Source organism: Marmota flaviventris, chromosome 15 (assembly GCF_047511675.1).
Source record: "Marmota flaviventris isolate mMarFla1 chromosome 15, mMarFla1.hap1, whole genome shotgun sequence".
NCBI lineage: Eukaryota > Metazoa > Chordata > Mammalia > Rodentia > Sciuridae > Marmota > Marmota flaviventris.
In genome coordinates this window covers 51514351-51527462 of record NC_092512.1, presented here as the reverse complement: position 1 = coordinate 51527462, position 13112 = coordinate 51514351, and the positions used below count along the sequence as shown (strand labels likewise).

Genomic DNA, 13112 nt, shown 5'->3' with positions numbered 1-13112 from the left:
TATATGTACATGAGAAAATTATATCAGACTCATTCCACTGCTTTTCCTTTAATTATCTCCCCTCCCTTCTCTCCTTCCCCATTGTCTAATTTACAGCACTTCTCTTCTTCCACTCACCCCAACCCCTATTGTGGGTTAGCTTCCACATACCAGAGAAAACATGCAACCTTTGTTTTTTGGGGGACTGGCTTACTTCACTTATCTGTGCATTTGATGGTAACAATCATTTTATGAAGATGTTGGTATGTTATAGTATATCTTTTTAACTCAGAAAATACAGTTATGGATAATATAAAGACACTTTAGCTACAAATATAAATTTTAATCCGGTATATTTCATTTAAAGAGATAGAGAATATATAATCATGGTGAGGTTTGGAATACCTTTTATTATTTTATTACTACATAACTATACACTATATGGGATTCTCATAAAGAAAGAATGGGTATTTATCTTTTTGGTTTATTTATTTATAGAGCTATTTTTATGGATAATTAAAATACTAAGATTCAGATGCTTGTATTTACTATATTTATTAATCAGGATCCCAACTGGAAATAAACAGCAGTTAAAATTAGAATAATTGTTGCAAAGCTTAATAAAGAGATTAAATGTAAAATAAGCAAGAAATTTTAAAAAATACTTCATGAGATGTCCCTTGACTCCAAATCTAATGATCTAGGTCTTTATCAGACTTAGATCCTCTGTAAAGAGCCTGGGAAGGAAGAGTTTTTGGAACCTTGAAAGGAAGTTTCCTGTTGTGAAGGGTGCCTTGAAATAGCAGCTTCATTTGGTTGAGGGACCTAGGCAAACCCAAAATATAGTAGTAAGTGGTGAAGGTCTTAATTTCCTTTTCCTCTGATCCTGTAAAGCATATGCTATTTACTAAATTCAACCAAGAGTGTGAGTACGTGGGTGTCCTTTGATGTGGTTTATATGGTTAGTCTTTAGAGACACCAGTGCAGGATGGATCTTGAAAGGCAAACAAAATATCAGACACAGTAGTTAAGAAACAGTCAAACTGCTAGGCTAAGTAAATAGTGCACAGATCATTTTTAGCCCATCATTATAAGGCAAATAAACTAAAAGTTTTATCACTAGGGCCTAATTGATGTCAGACTAATTTATTCAGAGTTGTGGGCAAACAAGATGGAAGTAGCATTGATTATCCTTCTCTGAAATTCATAAGTCGAATACCAAAGTATAATATCCTTTGGTTATTTTAAGACTGTATACAATTGGATTTGTTGTTCATTTCTTTGTAGTAAAATTTGGTTGCTACCTGGTCAGGAATGTATAGAGGTACAACTAGGTGTTGAAGATACATTCAAACAAGTCACCCATTCCTGTTTATTACCGAGCCATCTGGTTGGACTTGTCTTCCCACGCTGTTCTCTCCCTTGTCTCTTGCTCAGATTTTTATAAACTAAGAACAAAAAGGCGGAACAGGTAGTTCAAAGCTTTAGTTTATCTTAGAATTAAATAAAAAAACAAGCAAAAATGTTTAGAAACAATTTTGTCAGAACTTCTGAAAAAATGGTCAAAGGATTAGAGGGACCAAGAAATGATGAATCAAGAAAACGTAACTAAGGGTAAAGATTTGCTCCTAAGATGTAGCCTCTCTATTCACCTCACAGATTGTTTCTTTTGCTGAGAAGAAACTTTTTAGTTTGAGCCCATCCCATTTATTGATTCTTGATTTTAATTCTTGCTCCATAGGAGTCTTATTAAGGAAATTGGGGCCTAATCCCACAAGATGGAGATTAGGGCCTACTTTTTCTTATTAGACACAGGGTCTCTGGTTGTATTTCTAAGTCCTTGATCCATTTTGAGTTGAGTTTTGTGCATGGTGAGAGATAGGGGTTTAATTTCATTTTGTTGCATATGGATTTCCAGATTATAGCTCAGTGGTAGAGTGCTTACCTCGCATGTGTGAAGCAGTGGGTTCGGTCCTCAGTACTATGTAAAAGTAAATGGACAAATAAAACAAAGGTATTTAAAAAAAAAGAAAGAAAAAGAAAGGTGACTAAGGGATTAGGGTTGTGGTTCAGTGGTGAAGTACTTGCCTGGCATGTGTGAGGCACTGGGTTTGATCATCAGTACCACATTAAACAAACAAACAAATAAATAAATAAATAAATAAATAAATAAATAAATTGTGGCTGTCTACAACTAAAAAATAAATAAATGAATGAATAAACAAAGACAATAGAGAGTCTCTGGCATGATTTTGCTTTCCCACCTTTCTCTGACACAGTCTGGAAACAAAAAGCCTACATTCCTGTGAGACCTGGCTCCTATTTCTAGAAGTAACAGCACATATCCTATTTACAGATTATTGCATATATTTTCTCTCACCTATCTGGGAAATCTGTAAGAAACTGACTTAAATATCTTGTTTTCATTTCACCTAATTCAGAACTCAGGCCAGAATAATGGTAAGGAATAGAATTGTCATGAAAATTAATTTTGTAAGGTCCCAAGATAAATGGATTTCTACAGGTTTCCACAAAATAAAGCAAGCAATAAAAAAAATTTCTTTAGACTATAAAAACCTGGGTAAGTGAAGGAACTTGATTTCTAGAGTTAGGACATTAACATCTTACTCAGAATTCAATTAAAAGTTATATGTGACACAAGGAAAAAATAATATATGGCTCTTTCAAGGTAAATAATATATAGGAACTATCTCTTAAGAAATTCAGATGTGGGACTTGCTCAACAAAATTTTAAAACCCTTGTCTTAAATATGTTCAAAGAACTAAAATATGGACAAGGAACAAAAGACTTCAGAAAAAAAGGGATAAATTAAAAAATAAGAATATCAAAGAGATTGATTAGGAAAAGAAATGAAGCAGAAATACTGGCACTGAAAAGTAAATCTGAAATAAAAACTGTACTGGTTTGTGTGGTAGATTTGAGCAAGCCAAAAAAAGAATCAGCAAACTTAAAGAGAGGAGAATTTAAATTATTAAGTCTGAGGAATAGAAATTTAAAAACAATGAAGAAAAGTGAGCAGAGCTTAAGGTACCAGAGAAACATAGTTTAAAAATTATATATATATATAAAATAGTACCCTGAAAGGAGAAAAGATAAATGAGTTGAAAATATATTTAAAAATAATATTCAGAAACTGCTTAAAGTTGTTGAAATACATTAATATATAAGTACAAAAACCTTTACAAACTCTAAGTAGGATAAGCTCAAGGAGACCCACACCAAGACACAAGAAAATCAAACTATTGCAAACCAAAGATAAAGAGCTAATCATGAAGACTACAGAGAAGCAACTTATGCAGTATAAAGAATCCAAAATCACATTAACAGCCATTTCTTAGAAGACTATGGAAATCAGAAGATTTGACATATTTATAGTATTAGAAAAACTAAGTCTGCTGGTGAAACTATACTTCAAGTATGAGCGAGAATTATGACTTTTCCAGATAAATAAAAAGTAAGTTCATTAGCCCTATAGTTGTCCTCTCTTATCCACAATTTCACTTTGTATTGTTTCAATTACTATAGTTAATTAGAGTCTGAAAATATTAAATGAAAAATTCAAGAAATAAACAATCTTCTAATTTTACATTATTCTGAATAGCATGATAAAATATTCTGCCTTCCCACTTTGAGCTATTCTGTACTTTTGTTTAGTGTATCCACACTGTATAATCTACCAGCGCATTATTCACTTAATAGCTGTCCCAATTATCAGGTCTATGCATATATCTGGTAAAGGTAAATACTTAGGCAAAGACAAATACCAGTATTATGTATTTTTGGTTTGTAACTCTCTATTTTATTTTCTATGGGATTTAAAAGCCAATGTATAAAAGTAATTTTAATCTCTATTGTTGGCCACAAAATGTATAAATATGTATTTGTAACAACAGAAATATAAAAAAGAGGGATGGAACTGTAGGAAACAGTTTTGAAATAGTGAAGTTAATTTGGTATTGATTTGGACTAGACTTTTATACATTTAGGAAGTGAAATAGCATGGTAAACACAAAAATAAGAAATGAATTAAAATGATTTATTACAAAAATCAAACTAAAGAAAGCAGTAAAAGAAGGGATGAGGAACAAAAAAGTATAAAACATATAGAATTTTAATAATAAATGGTAGAATAAATATCTTCTTTACCAGTAATTAAGTGTAAATGAATTAAACTCTTCAAACAGAAGGCAAACATCTGCCAAACAGAAAATTTTAAAAAAAAGAAAAGAAAAGAAGAAAAGGAAAATAAGATTCAACACTATATCATTTTCATGACACTTACTTTATAGAACAAAAACACATGGATAGATGGCCCTCAGTATCAGAGGTTTTGTAGCCCCAGTCCAACCAGTTGCATATTTAAAATATTTGAAAAAAAATTAATCTGTGCTGAATATGTACAGATTTTTTTCTTGTCACCATTCCCTAAACAATACAGTTTAAAAACTATTTACTATTTACATAGCATTACATTGTATTAGGTATAAGTAATTTAATGATGATTTAACATGCTTGGGAAGATGGGTATGGATTATATGCAAATGTTATATCATTTTATCTAAAAAACTTGAGCATTCACAGACTTTGATATCTGTGGAGGGGTTCCTGGAACAAATTCCCTCAGATACCAAGGAAAACTATAGATTGGAACTGAAAATATGGAAAAAAATATTCCATGCAAATAATAATAAAAGAGAGCTGTATATCTGTATTAATATCAGACAAAATAAACTTTAAATCAAAAACCTTTATAAAAGATCAAAAGAATATTTTATATTAGGTTAATCAATCAAACAATATAATAATTATAAGCATGCCAGTACAAAAAATAAAATGTGAAAATATATGAAGCAAACATTGATAGAATTAAAGGCAGCTATGGATAGCTCTACAACAAGCGTTTGAGATTTAATGCTTCACTTTCAATAACAAACAGAAGTTCTAGACCAAGGGTTAATAGGAAATAGAGAATGGAATGGCACCATCAACAACTAAACCTAAGACACAAATGCAGAACACACCACCTAAAATAGCTGAGCACATATTCTTCTTAAATGCTTCAGAATAGACTATATTTTAATCCACAAAAATGCAGATATCATTAAAATGTCTTCTCTAACTAGATAATTCAGAAAATAAACAAAAGGAAAACTAAAATATTCTCGAACATGCGGAACTTAAACATCTACTGGATCAGAGGTTTTGTAGCCTCAGTCCAACCAGTTGCATATTTAAAATATTTGAAAAAAAATAATCTGTGCTGAATATGTACAGATTTTTTTCTTGTCACTATTCCCTAAACAATACAGTTTAATAACTATTTTACTATTTACAAAGCATTACAAGAGATATTAAAAATAATTGAGAAATGAAAGCAAATAAAAACATAATATGCCAAAAACTTATGGTATGCAAAAATATAGCATTCAGAGAGATTTATATCTATATGTCCCTACATTTAAAGAAGGGATCTCAAATCAATAACCAAACTTTACTCTTTAAGCAACTAGAAACAAAAAAGCAAACTAAATTTAAATCTAGATGAAGAAAATAAAGTATATAGAACAAACTGAGATAAATAAAAGAGATATAGAATAATGGAGATGCAATGAAACCAAAATTGTCATTTTGACCTCTTTCATATTTATTTAATATGTTCTAGTCATTTTTAGTAACTGAATCTCAAGAGTGCATGCTTCTTGTTTTTCAAAGGAGAACCAAAAACTAGAACACAAAAAAATGTAGAATAATGAATTCTTAACACAAAATTTGGCACCAGATTGCTCTTTGGATAATCGCAAATGAAATGTATTAATTCATAGAAAACAGGAGGCATCATCACCCCTCCCCCATGCTGAGTTCCAAACTGCACATTCAATGGCTGTTCAAATATTTCATATTTTGAGTAAAAGCATTTTTATTAAACTATTGTCTAAATGTAAAACACCATCCACTGCCCAATTAAAAAGATAGCACGTCAAACCCTAGAATTCAACTCTCCATTTTTTATAATTTTATGAAAAATTAAATAACAGTGCTCTGATGGATAAAATATATCACTTGTATCACTCTTGAGTAGAGGCTTGCTTGGACAGAATTTTATATTCAACCTTAGACTTGAATGTTTACTGTGCACCACTCATTAATTTATTCATTCAAGAGCTGAGTAACAATGGTATTTTAAAATGGACATAGCTCCTATTCTCTGATATAAAAAAGACTACATTTAATTACAAATTGGAAGTCCTGTTCAAAGGTGGCTTCAAAAAAAACTATAATCAAGTACTATTGAGACAAGGGGAAAGATATAATGCCTATGTTATTTATTCTTTATAAAAATTAGTCAGAAATACACTTGTTATTATCCTTAGTACAATAAGATCATGGTCATGGTATGTTTTGTTTTCTGTCAGGTATTCTCAAATCCTAGAGCAATACCTAGTACCTAATAACTAGGAAAGAATTTTGCTAGGATGCATGTAAGCATAAGAAACTTTTGATAAATTGGTTTTTTTTTTCAGAAAAAAAAATATACTTTTAATTTATCCTGACATTCTATGAATGAATAAATTACACTAAAGAATTATCATTGGTAAGGTTTCCTTTCTTGAGCCAGAGAAAAAAAGAACACATAAATAAGATTGAGAGAAGGTACATGCACACTGGTAACTTATAGAAGCAGATTGGGGCTAAAGGGTTAATAAGCACTTGAAACTTCACAAGGTTTAGAGTCAACTGCTTATAGCCATTTCAAAAATATTTTAAATGAAAACATTTTGTAATTAAACTCTTCAATGCTTTCATTCTTACTCAAAATCAGTCTAGCTGTTAGTCTGTGGAAGCAAGCATGCCAAGCTCTGGCAGCTACAGTACTAGGTATTGTGCTGCAGTACTAGGTATTGTGCTGCAGTACTAGGTATGTACTCTGGCTAAAATTTCTAGATCTGGGAAGAAACAAATGCTGCTCCAATCATCGGCTCTGCTTCTTCTGTTCTTCAATTGATTCTTAGAAACTTTTCATATTACTCTTGTTTTTTTTTTTCAGAATGCCCTTTCCCTTCAGACCAAATGGAAAAAAATATATTAAAAAAATGAGAATTTATAACTAAATCTTAATAGACTTGCAAAGGAATATCTTGTAACACGTGGCTTGAAGTACTCTAACCAAATATTGGGGATATATTTATTTTATAGCAAGGCATTTTGTTACTTAAAAAAACTTTATTTTCTTACAGAAACAGTTTTTACTTTTTATAAACTTAAAAAAGTTCCCATCTCAAAATAAAAACAAATTCCCAGATCACATAGATGTTTACAGTGATTTCATTTATCTAGGCAACATACATAAATTTTCAGTTGCAAGATGTTAACTAAATTTCTGTGACAAATATAATTTTTAAAAATACCAAGAACAGTATAGAATTAATACAGAGTCCTAAGGATAATCTAGTAGTCACTGTTATTTCTTAAGTGTTCACTTTAGATGCTATTATTTCTAGCACAGTAAGCAGCCAGTGTCCTTTATATGCTCAAATACCGGACTCTGATTGCTACCACATCAGCTGTCTCGCAAACAAGAAGCCAACCAATTAAAGAATGTTTCAATTGAACATCTTGCACACCCTAGGGGTGGAAACACCCTAAGATTGCACAATTGTGAGTATTCAATACCATCACAACTCTGTCTGAAGATTGTTATCTTGTTCTTCTGAAACAAGATCTCAAAGCTGCAGAGTTCAAAATAAAATGTTTTCTCAAAAAAAAATGGCATATGCATAATTTCCCCACCAATGTAGTTAAATTTTCCACTTGAAAAAAATGTGGTCAAAACCTGACAACAGATTTCACTACTTCAGTTAATATTCAAAATTACAGCAGCTATAACTGGTAATATAGCATCAACAATGCTACCAGAGCCCGTAGATACTGAAATTAAGTTCTTTACATCAAGTAAATGGTAGTCCAAAACCACTGGCTAGAGTACATATGAACTAAAACTTCTAGATTTGGGGAGAAACAAACGCTGCTCCAATCATCTGCTCTGCTTCTTTTGTTCTTCAAGGGATGCTGAGAAACCTTTCACGTTACTGCTCCTTTTGCCAGTTTGCTTGCCTATGGGGGTTTCGGTCTGCTGGATAGGCTTCCTGCCATGCATCTCTTTGCTTTAACATTGTCCAGTCAAACTTGTAGTCATATTGGTGGTTCAGGGTACTGAAAAGGATGTGGAATAGCTGCCTGAGATACATGTAATCAGGGGCTTCCTCAAAGAACAGCCCACTACAATAGTTTAAGTACATAGCAAATTCTGTAGGAAACCCTTTACCTAAAACTTCATTAGAAGTGGACATCATCTTTTCACTAATCTTTTCATATATTTGTTTCTTTATTGTAGTCTTCAGTTCTTGCCATGGCAGCTGATTCTATTAAAATACATCAAAACATATAATGATTCCATGTCATCTCAGTGACTGCGCAATACCAAGATGTACATTCCTGCTAGCATAGTGGACAGTGCCAGTGAGGATTTAATCTTGTGTGGTATGTGTTGCCTTGTCTTGTTGTCTATATGATTTTTTTGCCAAACCCAAATCAGTATGGAATAACTTCTTACAGTGCCACCCAATACCCACTGGCTTAATGCCTCCATGTATAAAATTTTTCGAATGCACATATTCACTTCTACTGATCATCTGGTCAGCTAACACAGGTATAGTTTTCATTGTGAATCTTCTTGAACAGAAGTTGAAGAGATATTCAAGGCTGGGTCCCAGAAGATCTATGACTCGCACATGACTAGCCTATGACTAGCATGACTAGCACTTTTCCAGGGTGGTACCACTTGAAGAATCTTTACAGAGTCTGCTGTCATACAATTGGGGACGCCTAATCTTTTGAGACTCTAGCTTCACTGCCACTTTCTCACAGTTGGTGATGATCATCACCAGATAAATGTCCCCAAAGGAGCCTTCCCTGATCTTCCAGAACAGTTTATATATCTCTCCGACAATGACCAGAAAGCAGTTTCTGCGTAGTTTTCCCAGTGACTTAGGCTATGCCTCATGTTTCTGGACGGCAGCAGGCAAGAAGAGCAGCCTGCTGAGTTGGGGCCAGGCCTGTCACTCTGTCACCAATGCCATCTTGCTACTGCAGCTTCAGCGGGATGGGTTTATCTTGAACTGCAACCCAATAGTGTGTTTCTCATGATGTTCAAATTGCTTTTACATCATATGTTTCATTTAATTTAACTTCATTTAATTTAACTGAATATATTTCAACATAGCATAACATATGACTTAAATGATGACAACTGTATCATTATTAGGACCTTAGTACATTAAATGTAAGATAGATAAGTATTTAGTATTTTTATTTTTTTATTAGATTAAGTAGATGATTTTCACATGTCTTTTCTCTTGTTGGGTACATGATGTTAGTGCAAATTGAATGATCCTAGATAGAAGAATTTAAGTACAATAAATATTTTAATTATTGTATCCATATGTGATTTCTGTCACACAGAATAACTTAAAGATAATCCTTGAATAGTGGTCTTTATTAAGAGTTGTAAATATATTTTATAGGAATATGCACTTAGAATCAGAGTAAATACTTGGCATAACTAAATCTCTATGAACAAACTAAATTTGAATTTATACTGTTTAATAGTATTGCTTTAATTAATAGGCATACATACTTAATTTATATGCCTTAAGAGACAAACCAAATTCACCAAAATAATACAGATAACATCTTTGGGTGTTAATCATATTTTAAAAACTTCTTTGTTCTATGTCATTGAATATAAAATCAACCCTGTGATTTGGAGATATCACTACCATAGATAAGGAAACAGAAAGGCTGCTTGCCCTAGTATGAAGGTGGTAAGTAGCAGATGCAGTATTCAAACCCACCTGTTATGACTTTATAGTTCATTTCTATAGCAAGACCCACATGGGCATTTCCTTTTACATTACTATATCTCCCATTACAGAATACAATTCACCCATGTTGAAAGTCTGATTTTGTTTACCTCTGGAATTCAAGAGTGACAATCCATGACTGAAACCTGACCGAATTCTCTGGATTGTTGCTTTTGAATTCCAGAGGTAAACAGAATCAGACTTTTCAACGTGGATGAATTGTATTCTGTCTTAGTGCTTTGATTGATGGAGATTCTTTAAAAAAAATTCTTTGTGATCATGGCAACTTGTTCAACAATAACATTATTTTCTTGCCCTATACTACATTTCCCTTATTTGAAATATTTTTATAAGTATATTAATGAAGCAAATGTGGAACTTGAATCTAATAGCTCTTTATTACAAAATCCGTTTAATATAACAATCTGATTTTCTGAAATGGCCTAAGCTTTTGGCAGTCATCACTTATTTCAATACAATACAAATAACATAATAGAGATACCTTATTGATAAGATGGGCTTCTTTTTATAACTGTCTTCTTAATGACAAAATTTTTGAGAAATGTTTATACATCCTATATTTTCTTAATTTCTTTGTGCAAAAAATGAAGTCAGTTATATTTGTTTATAGATAAGAAAGATTGAGTTTTCTAAGTTGCATAGACATGAACTTTAATTGTGACAGAGAACATTCTAACTTCAAAATCTGTCATACCTAAAGAATAGTGATCCTCCCAATGTTGATAAATAAAAAAAAAAACAGCACTTGCAATATAAGAAACTACAACTAAGTCCAGTTTGAAAATGTATTAACCATAAATGGAAACATTTACCTACATCAAATAGTTTAATAAAGAAAATATTTCTTCCCGAGATGGCAGTACATGACCTATTATCAAAATCCTTGGTGGTTTAAGAGCTGGGTGAAAAGTTAACTCGTACTCTCTACCAGTCTTTTTGTTTTGTTTTGTTTTTTGTTTTAATTAGTTACACATGACAGTACAATGACCTTGACATATCATCCACTAGTCTCTCCACCAGTCTTTTCACTTTCCACAAAAAATTATTTTCTGGAACACTTCTTGGAGATATTTTAAGATATATTAAGATGGATAGTAGAAAACAAATGTCATGATGTACATAAAGTTGCACAATTCTATCTTGTGGCCTGGAATACCTTACTGTAAATCTTGGGAATCTGATGAATTAGTTGGAATTGTTTACCTCTGATTTTGAAAAAGGAAATCAGTTGATAAACAATATATGAATCAATTCTCTGCACACTATGTATGAATATTCACACTAAATATGAAACAAATAAAGGCCATGGGTTATCTCATATCAGTTTAGTGCAAGTCCTATTAGCAAATCAATTAAGCTAAAATAATTTGATTTGAAGGCTTTTGAAATTATAACCAAGGGAATGTGGGTTTGAACTGTATCACTTGCTTTGAAAGCTAGAATGCAAGCTTGTATGTAAGTCTCTAAACATTCCTGCATCATAGAGAACTATTTGATTTGATATTGTCCTTTGTTCCATAATATTGAGTATCCTTTTATTTATTTCACTAAATATTGACTGGGTATCAGACTTCCTGCCAATAAGAATGATTCTAGGGTAAGCAAAACAGATGATGCTTTTTGCCCTATTACTACTGAAAAACTAGAAAAAACAACATTCACTAAGATAAAAGTCCATGAATAATTAGAGAATTACAAGTGGGGCAAGAGATGCAAAGTCTATGGAGCTGTGAGAATGTTGCTGGGGGACATTTCCAAGAGTGTGAGAGAAGGGAAGTCGTTCTCAAAAAGGTGCTAAATTGGAGGCTGGAAGGGGTTGGAAGAAGAGAATCTCTGAGCAGAGGAAAGCAGATAGCAGCCAAGAGAAGCAGGGAAAGCCTGTGGAAGAAGGGGGGACATGAGCTCTGATCAGGTTTCAGGCTTTATGAATGACATTGTGGACTCAGGCCTTTATCCCAACCACTGAGAAACATCACTGATGGATTCTAAAACAGATCATCATGCTCAGACTTGCACTGAAATGTTACTGTGTTTTTTTGCAAGAGAAATATATCAGAGTGTGGGAGACAAGTTAATGGGCTATTTTGAGAGATACTTCCTTTTTACAGCTCTTGGACAGTTGATTCTGGCATTATAATTCACAGGAAGAAAGCACATCTAGTGGTCCTTAACACTGGGCATTAAAATTGGAAATGGATAAATGTTAGGTCTGGCCAAAGTCATCACAAACACAGAAATGCATAAGAGATGGATAAGGGCATAGTCATAAGACAAAGGGCAAAGGACTGACATACAAGGAACTTTAAATGCTGACGAGACAAACTATTAAGTAAATAGGCAGTGTTAAATACAGTATTGCCAGCAAAATATATTTTATGGTGCTCATATTCAATAGTAACCAAGAAAATGCAAATGCTTAATCTCAATTAGGTGCTACAATGCTATGCTATCTTTTAAATAAGACAGCGATGGTAAATTTTCGCTAAAAAATGGAAATTAACTTTGTGAGAATATATATGATCATGATTGCTGATGCTTTAGATTTGTGTTACAAAAATATTTCAGACCTGAAGTGTGAAAGAAAATGTCAGACATCATTAACCTTATTCTCTAGGATAAATCCAAAGGAGGGAGACAAACAGTAATAGATATTAGGGAAATAAGATATAAGCTTTCTGAAGTAAAAGTCCAGAAAAATGCAGAATATGTAATATTGTTGGTGTACTATGAGACATATACTCTTTCCAGAAACTAGGAAGTTAAACTATTACTGTATAATTTTGACCATCAAACTAATCAAACTGGGAATTGCTAATGACATAAAAGTAACACTAAAACTTAAGCCAATGGAGATGTCTGTTGTCCTCTGCATTAATGAAATCCAGAAGGCAGATAGGCAGGGCCACAGAAATAATTTCAATTAAATAAATTTCAAATGTTCTGAATTTCCTTTAAAGATTAATATCAATATTTTAATTAAATATTTAAAAAGAAAGATAAGAGAGTTTTGTTTTGTACTGCATCTTAAAAATTCATTGATTTAGGAAACATCAATGAACTATTTATGTGTGTGTGTGTATATGTATGTGTGTGTGTATATCTATATATGTATATATAAAATGCATTTTGTTTACCTGTCACATGATTACATCTATCTAAGAAGTTCCTTG

General features: G+C 32.3%; 1 pseudogene; it reads right to left on the bottom strand.

Moving 5' to 3' along the window:
- Positions 1-8033: 8033 nt before the first annotated feature.
- The window catches only part of LOC114101619 (casein kinase I-like), a 98604-nt pseudogene continuing 93525 nt past the window's right edge, over positions 8034-13112 (bottom strand).